Source organism: Octopus bimaculoides, chromosome 9 (genome assembly GCF_046866305.1).
Source record: "Octopus bimaculoides isolate indiv1 chromosome 9, ASM4686630v1, whole genome shotgun sequence".
NCBI classification, from domain to species: domain Eukaryota; kingdom Metazoa; phylum Mollusca; class Cephalopoda; order Octopoda; family Octopodidae; genus Octopus; species Octopus bimaculoides.
This window is the reverse complement of record NC_142936.1, coordinates 8,962,444-8,975,273: the sequence shown is the minus strand read 5'-3', so window position 1 is coordinate 8,975,273 and position 12,830 is coordinate 8,962,444.

Below are 12,830 nucleotides of genomic sequence, written 5' to 3'. Positions count from 1 at the left end.
TTCTCCTCTCCCCATATAGATAAAGAAAAATATGCTTACACACATAAACAGAGAGAAGCGAAGGAGAAAAAGGGAAGTAAAGAGGAAGGTAGGGAGAGAACGAGAGAACCATTAAGATGTTTGGTGTCAAATAAGTCAGCGTCGAATCAATGATGTCAAACAGGTGGCGCCAAAACGGCTGCGCTAAGACTTCTCATATCTATATTATTCTATATAACTCCCACTGACAAAGTACTTCGAGCAATAAAACACTGTTCTATGATCGGTATTATTCTCCTAATAATACTTGTTGGTTGTTTAGTCGAGTTGAAAATGTCACACTATTTAATCTTTTATGTTTTCTTGCCTCAGCCACTGAACTGCAGCCATGCTGGGGCAACACCTCAAAGAATTTTAGTCGAACGAGTCGACTCCAGTACTTTTTTTTTAATGCCTGCTACTTAGTCAATCGGTCTCTTTTACCTACCCTCAAAGTTACGGGGAATTAAGCACATCAACACCGGTGAGGGATAAACTCAGACACCAAGACACACACACATACGTATATATTCGTATTTATATATATGACGGGCTTCATTCAGTTTCCGTCTACCAAATCTACTCACAAAGCTTTGGTCAGCCCAAGACATATAGTAGAAGACACCAGCACAATTTTCCACGCATTAGGACTGAACTCGGAGGAGCCATGTGGTTGCGAATCAAGCTTCTTACCACACAGCCACTCAGATGTGGTAATACGGGATTCCACACAGTTTCTGTCGACCAAACTCATCGACAAGGCATTATTCAGCCCAGGATTACAGCAGAGGACACTTGCCCTGGTGCTGCACAATGGAAATAAACCCGAAATCATGTGGTTGCAAAAGCGAGCTTTTTAATCTCACGGCTTATCTATTATTAATTGGTATGAAGGCGCGTGGCTTAGTGGTTAGGGTATTCGGCTCGCGATCGTAAGGTCGTGATTTCAATTCCCGGCGACGCGTTGTGTCCTTGAGCAAGACACTTTATTTCACGTTGCTCCAGTCCACTCAGCTGGCAAAAATGAGTAGTGCGTGTATTTCAAAGGGCCGGCTTTGTCACACTTTGTGTCACGCTGAATCTCCCCGAGAACTACGTTAAAGATACATGTGTCTGTGGAATGCTCAGCCACTTGCACGTTAATTTCACGAGCAAGTTGTTCCGTTGATCGTATCAGCTGGGACCCTCGTCGTCGTAACCGACGAAGTGCTCCTTTATCAATTGGTAGACATCACGTTCCGAGTTCAGACGCCGCCGGAGTCGACTTTGCTGTTCATCCTTTCGAAGTCGATAAATTGAGTACCAGTTACGCACTGGGTTCGATGTAATCGACTGACCCTCTCCCCAGAAATGTCAGGATTATTAATTGGTCGACAGACAGACCGTATTATTGATTTCATTTTACTTCAGTTTATTAAATATTTTCATTTCATTATTTTTACATGAACCCAATGAAAGGTAGAAAAAGAAAAAGAAACGAAAAAAAAAAGAAAAGAAAAGAGAAAAGTGAAATTATAATTATTGTACCTCTGTAGCATTACCTGATATTAACTATATTCCCTTCATTACCCGTTTTATGACGGATAATACTCTAGGGTATTACTAATGTTTGGCGGTGTATTAACTCTTCTCAAAATAATAGAAAAAAGTATGATAAATTTACTTGAAGTCCCAGTGGTAGATAAATTGCGCCTCCTTTGTGTCTAGAAAAGTTCGGTGTCCCTCCTCTCTCTCTCTCTCTCTCTCTCTCTCTCTCTCTCTCTCTCTCTCTCTCTCTCACTCTCTCACTCACACACACATACATACATACACATAGTGGCGAATAATTGATTATATACGGCTCGTTGATCATATCACTGCACAGTCTATATGAATTGGACATTGTAAATAAATATACGCTGATGATGTCACGTACCAAAACAAAAAATGACTACTTAAGCAGAATTTGAATATGATTCTAAACAAACAGTCTTGTTATGTTACGTGTGTGTGTGTGTGTGTGTGTGTGTGTGTGTGTGTGTGTGTCTGTGTGTATGTGTCTGTGTGTGTGTGTGTAGATAGATAGATAGATAGATAGATAGATAGATAGATAGATAGATAGAGAGAGAGAGACAGGGAGAGAGAGAGAGAGAGAGACAGACAGACAGACAGAGAGAGAGAGACAGAGACAGACAGACAGTAAGACAGATGGACAGACACAGATAGATAGATAGATAGATAGATAGATAGATAGATAGATAGATAGATAGATGGATAGATGGATGGATAGAGAATGTGTATGTATGTACATATATGTGTGTGCCTGTGCGTGTGTGTGTAAATATGTCTAGATATGTGTATGTGTATGCTTGTATGTATATATGTATATCTATATATAAATATCTGAGAGTCTGTGCATTCATACACACTTTTACATATAAATATATACCACATATACATATATATACATCCATACACGCATACATGCATACGATCATGCATATATACAAACGTACGTACGTACATACATACGTTCATACATTGGTGACATGGGTAAAGATCTCGTGACAAAGAAAGACTTCAAGTATAGAAGTTAGAGCTATTCGCCTAAATAAAAACCCACCTCCCTCAATGTTTCCGCTATGCCAGTGCTGGTCCTAACGTTTAAGATACTTGATTCTTGAGTGTTTTATCGAAAGCGTATATTGTTGTTAAATGCTCGAAATGCGAGAGTAGAAAAACAGCCAACAACTGATGAAGGGTCGTTCTTTATGTTGTCTCTCTTGTTTTCCATTTGTGTCTTTCGTTATTCGAAAAAATAGTTCATATTCCATGTACTCGTACTTCGCATTTTATTTTTCTTCGTTGTACACGTTTCATGACGCCCTGTGTCCACATATGGATATATATATATATATATATATATATATATATATATATATATGGGAGAATTTACGAAAAAAAAACACCAACAGACGAGGACAGGTGGTGTAAACAACAAAAGGATGTATTAGTATAACGCTCGGGAATAGAGAAAGTCTTTAACGTTTCGAACTACGCTTTTCAACAGAAAGAATACGGAGAAAAACAAGGAGAAAAATACGGAGAAAAAAATTTGAATGTTGAGGTCAGAGATAGATAGATAGATAAAGGTTAATCGAAAGCGCTCACACACGAAGAAAAAAATTTTTTCTCCGAAAAGGTAACTGATAAAAGATTTTATAACTTTTTTCGAAAGTAACTTTGAAAAAAAATCCTCTTTATACTTAAAAATTGTATTAAGTAATTTTCATAAAGACTTTCAAATGTATGTGTGTATGTGTGTGTATATGTGAGGATGTGTCTTTGTATTTGTCCTCCACCACTATCGCTTGAGAACCAGTTCTGGTTTGTTTACGTTCCCGTAACATATCACCACCTCAGCAAAAGAGGCTGACAGAATAAGTACTAGACTTCCGAAAAAAAAAAAAAAGAGGGGTGGCAGATAAGCAATGGGGGTCGATATTTCTTCAACTAAACCATTCAAAACGTTGCCCCAGCATGGTCGCAGTCCAGTGTCTGAAACAAGTAAAAGATAAAAGAAAACAGGTTATAAATTACGGAAATTTTAAACCATAAGAAAAATCAGACTCTAAATATAACTCCCCGGTATGTTATGAGTGAACGATGTAAAAAATAAAGAAAACTCGTTTAATTTATCGTTTAAAAGAATATTGTTTTTCTTTTACTCGTGGTTTTATTTGAGTATCCATTATTAATATTTTTTTCTTTTTTACTTCAATCTATTTTAATGAAATTAATTGCATTTATAATCGATTTCCCATATTTGGGTTTTTTTTTTATCGTTTGTAAATTTTAACTTCCTATTTTTGCAGTTATTAAAAAATATCTCTTTTTACCTTTTTCGTTTCGTTTTTTTTTCTTTTTTTTTTTTTCCTTTTGGTTGCAATTTAGTTAAGAAAATGCCATTTTTTTCCTTCTTTTAACGGGACCTATTTACTCAGAATCAAGATGCACGATAAATTTGCCGTGATTCCTCAAGAAAGTACACGCGTGCGAGCGCACACACACACACACACACTCTCACTCGTACAATCGCACGTACACTCACACACACACACACTCAAACACACACATATACAAACAAACGCACACACATACAAACATACACACATTTGCGCGCGTGCATATAAATTGAGACGGTATTGCTTGGTTCCTTTGCGTTTATCAAACACACACACTCACACACACACACACACATACGCACACACGCGCGCGCACACACATTCACACACACACACACACACGTGCATATACATTAGGTACTGCTTGGTTCCTTTGCGTTTATCAAACACACACACACATCTTTTACTCTTTTACTTGTTTCACTCATTTGATGATGATGATGATGATGATCATGATGATGATGATGATGATGATGATGATGACAATGATCCTTTCTACTATCGGCACAAGGCCAGAAATTTGGGGTAGGGGGTAGTCGATTACATCGATTCCAGTGTTTCACTGGTACTTAATTTATCGAACCCGAAAGGATGAAAAGCAAAGTCCATCGAAAATAATTTATGCAGCATCAATCTGCATAATTAAGCTAAAAACCTATGTATTGAATGCTATACACAACAACTTAATATTTAGAAATTCACACCTTCCCCACTTTGCGAATGAACTCAAGAAAATTGTTTTAGTCGTCCTCGATTGGATTCGCTAGCAATTGCTACAAGGTTTGTATCTATTGACTTTTTAATCAGGGGGAAATATTAAAATATTAACAATTCCTCGTGTGCTGCAATTAGTCCACCATTCTATAACTTAATTATCGTTTATTACATTTGTAATTATGGAAATTATTCTTTGCCTAACAACACATTTGATCATTTTTTTTTTCTTTGCTGGACGATTGTATTCTTTTCTGGGCTTTCCCCATGCGTATTAACTCCTTAATTTCTGACAAAACGACCGGTCAGATTTGTAAACTTAGAGTTATAAATTATCTTTCGGAATTACGGAGACGTACTTGCATAGCAAGTGGCCTGATCTGAGATCGTGTGCTGAAACAAATACACTTGCAGCGTGGAAGGTGTTTTTAAGCCATTCAAATCACAAGGGGACTTCTTCTCTAAAGACCTTTTGTCGTTCAGCACTCCCTACAGCTTCTTATTACTTTGCTTGATATTAACAGTTTCCTTCATTTTGATATTCTTATCGTTCTTTTCAAGCCATTTCACTTCATTTTATTTTATTAGCTTCATTATCATTATCTCATTTACGTGTTTTATTGCTATCAGATCTATTATTACCATCTAATCGTATTTCATTTTTAATCTTTCTCAAATATTTTATCAAATCTTTCATTTGCTATCTGAAATATGCATGTATCAACAACATTTTGTGGAAATGATTCCATTCTACTTTCCCTGGCTTTTTTTTTCTTTTTTTTTTTGCTTAAAAGTGATCTTTGACTCTTGCTCGAAGTGATTTCGAATAAGATGAAATGTATTTCTTAATCTACAGACAAATTCAAACTCTGATATGTTGATAAGGTCTAATGGACCGAAGCATATATGTATAACAAGCAAAAAGCTAGTTCTAAAATCTCTCTGACACAGTAATTGTACTAGCAAGTAATGTTCGAACGGCTTAACCGCAATTTTTTTAACCCTAAGAGAACATCTCTTCTAGCTAGTTAACGAAGCACTGCAGAAATAGCTCCAAATAAGGTTGGTCTTCCGGTCCCGTCGCTATATATATATATAAATATATATATACTTACTTGTACTTTATTTGTGGGCTAACCATTGGTTTCATGCCGTCTTCAAGATAGAGACTAAAGCCAACGTTTCATGTAACAAGCTTGATAATTGGTGAGAAATTTTCTCGTGGCATGATAGCCGCGCGTGTATACACACACACACACACACACACACATATATATATATATATATATATATATATATATATATATACACACACACAGATACAAATATATATGTATGTGTGTATGCATGTGTTTATGTGTGTATGCTTTTTATTTCCTGTGAGTTTTTTTAAAGTTTATCTTAAAGGAGTTCAAGCCGGTTGCTAACAAAGCGACAAAACGTTTTCATTTAGGCAAGTTCTCGGTATTTGTAAATATGTGATTCAGTTGATGCATTTGTTGAGCTGTCGATGCATACATGCACATGAGTATGTGCATCTATTCACCCTAAGAATCTCAGATGAAAAATCTTTGGAATGTCTTACAAGCTTTCACTATACTGCTGACAGATTTCAACGGTTTCTGTTGGTCTTTCGTTGAAAACCCTAGTGTTTCTAGGTCTTTGTGTAAAATTGTAGGTATGTGTGTATGCGTGTATTTGGAGAAATATTTTTGTGAAATTAAACATCATTAATTATATATATAAAAAAAAGATTAAAAATCTCTGTATGTGTGTGTGTGTACATCTGTTTGTGTGTGTGTGTTCTCTTCTGCTTCTAATTAATTAAACTTTCCTCTCAGAGAGGAGTTGGTTTCTAACAAAGATACAACGCTCCATCATGTATTTGAAGGAAGACTTTCTTAAATTAAATATCATTAACCACATATATATATATATTAAATAAAAAAAAATGTCTTTTAAAGATCAGAATAAAGCGAACTTTGCGTAAGGAAGTTTTTATGTTTTCATGTAATTAATAATTTTTAATTTAAGAAAATCTTTATTTCTTGAAATATCGTGATTGGAGTAAAAATTCTCTGCAAAGAAGGTTTTTGAAAATATATATGTATATATGTGTGTGTGTGTGTGTGTGTGTGTACATACACACACAAATATATATATATATATATATATATATATATATATATATATATATACGCATACATAGAAATACATATAGATACAAACATGCATACATTCATACATTCATACATATTCATACACACCAACACACATGCACCCACATATATTCGTGTGTGTGTGGTGTGTGTGTGGTGTGTGTGTGTGTGTGTGTGTGTGTGTGTGTGTGTGTGCGGTTTTTATGCATGAGTTTCAATGTGATTATGAGGATCCATTATCAGTCACTTGTTTGTACTCGAGGTGAAGAAGTACTGCCCTGTTAGCCAGTGTCTGTAACATGTGCCAATGTCAAAGGTCACGGCACCAAATTATACACTTACACTTAATTTAATGAATATCTCCTTTGATTAACTGTGACCCTTATGACCCAGTTTATAATCAGCTTCCTAGAAATGAGACCAAATTAACAGCAAATTTCTCGTAATTACACATATATTCTTTTATTCTTTTATTTGTTTCAGCCATTTGACTGAGGCTATGGTGGAGCACCGCCTTTAGTTGAACAAATCGACCCCAGGACTTATTCTTTGTAAGCCTAGCACTTATACTATCGGTTTCTTTTGCCGAAGCACTAAGTTACGGGAACGTAAACACACTAAAATCGGTTGTCAAACACAGACACACAACATATGCATACATATATATATGTATATATGTGTGTACGACGGGCTTTTTTCAGTTTCCATCTACCAAATCTACTCACAGGGCCTTGGTCGGTCCGAGAAAAAGTCACTTGCACAAGGTGTCACACAATGGGACTGAACCTGGAACCATGTGGGTGGTAAACAAGCTACTTACCACACAGCCACACTTGCGCCTAATATATATACACATACATATACATATATATACACACACACACATATATATGTATGTACGTATGTCATTATTGCTACATATATATGTGTGAGAGTGTAGATAGTTTCGAACTTGGGTTGAGAACTACATTGGAAATACTCCAATTTTCGATTTTTTCCCCCTTGCAGAACAGATGTGTGTGTGTGTGTGTGTGTGTGTGTGTGTGTGTGTGTGTGTGTGTGTGTGTGTGTGTGTGTGTGTGCGAGCGCGCGCGTATGTGTGCGTGTATAAATAGGTAGATAGATTGATACATAAATAGACAGACAGACAGACAGATAGATAGATAGATATATAAATAGATAGATAGATAGATAGATAGATAGATAGATAGATAGATATATTGGTTCGTGATATGGCAAAAGGGCGCATATTGGGACAGGATACTATCCATTATATTGATTCCGAATAATTGCCTCGTTCTTGTTTTATCGACCCTGGAAGATTGGAATACATAGTCAAACTTGACGATATATTCAAACACATGGTAGAGGTAAAATCGCAAAATAGTTGGTTCAGCATATCACCGATTCTGCCGGTTCACCGCCCTCGTAAATAAAAGTGTGATTAAATCCATACTAGTGAGAGAAATACTTTTGCTTCAAATCTACCGAGAATTGTTACTGGTAGCTTTCTATTTGAACTTAGAGTAGACTGAGGAGAGAAACGCAACAGAGAGGGATGGTGTGTGCGTGTTTTATTTGTATGGAAGGCACTTACGCGTCTAGTGGTATCTGTGTGTGTGTGTGTATGTGTGTGAGAGAGAGAGAGATAGTTTTATGAGAGTACAAATGAGATGAAGAATTTCCCCGTTTTTCAATTTGAAGCATGAGTAGATTTGCAAAGATACACCTTGGGATATATCCATTGTCAATCCATCCGTTGAATATTGACTATTAATGTTGACCAGAAGCTCTCTTTGAAAGATATTTTTATTATGTGTGTGTGTGTGTGTGTGTGTGTGTGTGTGTGTGTGTGTGTGTGTGTGTGTGTGTGTGTGTGTGTGTGTGTGTGTGTGTGTGTGTATTCGCCTTTACATTCACACTTGTGCCAAGTGAAAGACTAATGGCCTTGCTTTTCGAAATACGTATATACGTAAATGTGTGCTCGCATACGCACAAACACATGCACCTGCATACACATAGGCCTTCACACACAATTAAATGTATATATACAGACATATATGCACGTGTGTATGTATGTATTATGTGTGTATGAATGAATATACATGACGTCAATAACTGACTTAAGGGTGTAGATGACCGTTAAAAATTAGTTTTGATTGTTTTCCTTTACTATTTTGCCAAACTAACTGAGTATAGATCCGTAACTGACATTTTCGTGTGTGTGTGTGTGTGTGTGTGTGTGTGTGTGTGTGTGTGTGTGTGTGTGTGTGTGTGTGTCGGTGACCTACTTCCTGGCACCGCCAAACACGTTAGCTTCAATGCAGAAAAATACAATCATCCATTCTTCCGTAACGTTCCTCACTCAAGCGTCGTCCACCTACAACCTAATTATCACGTACATTGATTCAATGAACAAAGTCCTGGAACACATTTTTACAATGTGTCTTGCTCTTCTTGTCTCCTTCAAAATGGCACAAAGACATCTATAAATTGTTCAAATCAAAATAACAATTTCATGCCCCTGCTCTTAAAATGAACAACACATTACGGTAACCTTGAAGCGACGCTTCAACATCGGTATGATCTCTCCAGGCGAATGCACATCTTCAAATTATCACTATCGTTATTATCCCCTGGACCAGCACTTGATTTTAAGCATTAAGCAAAATAAGCACGTGCTTAGGGTATCAAATAAAATGGGGGCACCAGAGTCCCGGGGTCGATTTGTTCAACTAAAGGCGGTACTCCAGCATGGCTACAGTCAAATGACTGAAACAAATAAAAGAATATATGTCTTATATATGCTAAATGTGTGTGTGTATATATATATATATATATATATATATATATATATATATATATATATACACATACATATGTGTGTGTATATATATGTATATATATATATATATAGAGAGAGTATAAGAAGGATAAGTTATCCTGGTGGATACCGAATTATCTCTCAAATTCGTTTAGGTGCTGGCTATATACAACGGTTCGTGATATCGTACTGAAGCTTAGAAAGTGATACTGGTACTGGTAAACTTTCGAATGCGAATAAAATCTCCACTCTCCCCTTCGTTATCAACGTTTTATATATATATATATATATATATATATATATATATATATATATATATATATATATATATATATATATATATATATATATATAGTTCAAACTTACTGGAGATGTAGCATTGATATAATTTATTAACTGCAAAAATTCAACATATTCTCTTACAGCTGTTTCGATTTTCCCAAAGATTAAATTCCAGTAATTAAATCATGGCATTTGTACTTAAACCTATTAAACAAAAAATAATAGACAATGAATCAGTAATTCATTAGATATTTTACCTCTATTTAAATATATATATATATACTTTATTTAAAAGCAGCAGAAATATAACAAAACACCGTTACTCGGAGTTTCACGTTCCCGTTCATCGGACAGTTTTGTTAGAAATGGGAAAGAAATGACGATGCAATCAAATCTAATATAAAATTTAAAACACATGGATCTGTTTTATTGTCATTTCAAATAACGGTCATGGATGCTTAATGAACAAAACAAATGAATTCAATATAGATTCAGCCTATTAAAAGAATCGAAGAAAACCTTAAATTGAAAAATGGGTTCAAAATACATATTGTAAATAATTTTATTCAGATTAACACATTAAAAATTAAAATTAAACAAAATTTACGCTGCATTAAATATATATATATATATATATATATATATATATATATATATATATATATATATATATATATATATATATATATATATATATATATATATATATACGTATATGTATGTATGTATTATGTATGTATTGCATATGTAATAATTAAATTGTATGTTATGCACATTTTTTGTGTTTTTCCATGCACATGATCTCCCGGTCAATGGAAGAAGTCTTGCTTGAAACCGGATTGTGGAGCAAAAAATGTCTGGGGAACGCTGATCTAAATGACGTCCGGATTCACCAGCTAATAGGAAATTGCAAAAACCTTGCATTCAACACCCTCTTCGAAGCTGGTAAAGGCAGAATAAAAGGACAGTGACTTGAAATTGGACTTTGGGGGTAGTTTATAACTATGCTGGCGATGACGAAACGACGATTACAGCATAGAAAACGGGAGCTGTTTAAAGGCGTCACGCTGTATAATACAGAAACCAAAAGGAGCTTCTAATCTAACTTTAGGATTGATAACTTTGTAAAATACGATTAGAATCATCGGAAGACTTGGGATTTAGCTATTAACGAAAGTAATATAGGGGTCAGATAAAATGCAATATGTGGCCTCATAAAATAAGTGGTTCGTAAACATCTGAAGAATGGCTTCAAAGCAAGAAATTTTTGTTGATTTTCATCTCATCACATATTTCTATCTGTCCCTTTTTCTATGTTTATCATTTTCTTGCTTCCTTTACTGGTTTACTCTTCACTTTCCACAGTTATCTCAGTTTATTGCCTATATTTTTTGCTTTATCTGTCCTTCTTCCAGTCCTCGCATCGTCTCTCATATCGCTTTTCTTTACACATGAAGCACACACACACACACACACACACGTACAGTGGTTTCGTTATTAAATAAACATACACATACAAACGCACGCGCGCATGTATGCATGTGTGTTATATATGTATATATATATATAGACACAACACACACATATTCATATGAGTATGTGTATGCATATAATAAGTATGAATATATTTGCATGTGTCTATGCGTTCAATGTGTGCACAGTTATGTGTGTGTGTGTGTGTGTGTGTGTGTATACATTCATACTTATATACATATATTTACATGTAAAATATATGCATACCTATATATGCATAATATATATAAATATGCAACTAATATATGTGTGTATGTGTGTGTGTACACACACACATATATATTATATAAACACACACGCTCACACACATGAATACATACACACACATATATACATACTTATACATACCAACACATACAAACACACACACTCACACACACACACACACACACACACACGCACACACACACACACATATATATATATATATATATATATATATATATACCGAGAGAGGGAGAAAGAGAGAGAGAGATAGAAATAGAGAGAGAAGGAAAGAAACAGCAAGCGTAACCGGTATTGTATGTTTTTATATAATATACACGTGTTTCAAAAAGCCGACCGCTGTTCATTGCATCAGTCGTAGGCTTTATTGCGCAACACGGCGTAGCTGACTTACTTCGTCAGTATCACAACCAAAAATACGATATATGTGCTGAGTTTACTTTCATGGCTTAGCACAGGATTTGCATGCGTGTGTCCAAGAGTAACAAGAGGCGGCCATGCGAGAAGGTGTGCTTGTAGTTTGTCCTATCTAGATCCTAGGCGGTGAGCTGACAGAATCGTTAAATACGCTGGCCAAAATGCTTCGTGAACATTTCGACCGTTTTACGTTCTGAGTTCAAATTCTTCTGAGGTCGATTTTGCTTTTCGTGGTCGATAAAATAATTACCAATTGAACACAAGGATCGATGTAATTGACTTAACCCCTCCCATGAAGTAGCTGACCTTGTGCCAAAATTTGAACTCATTATTATTATTATCACCAAGAAGACGAGCTGGCGGAATCGTTAGCACGCCGGGCGAAATGCTTAGCGGTATCTCGTCTGCCGCTACGTTCTGAGTTCAAATTCTGCTGAGGTCGACTTTGCCTTTCATCGTTTTGGGTCGATAAATTAAGTATCGGTGAAACACTGATGTTGATGTAATCAACTAGTCCTCCTCCCTCCAAATTTCAGACCTTTTGCTTTTGGTAGAAAAGATTATTGTTGCTGTTGTTGTAATTAGGATGGGTAGACTGGGAGAATTGTAAGATCATCAGGAAACAGGCTATGCCACATTTGGTTCTGCCCATTACTTTCAGAGTACAAGCCATTCTTATGTCAACTTCATCTTTCGTCTCTCCAGCGTTGACAA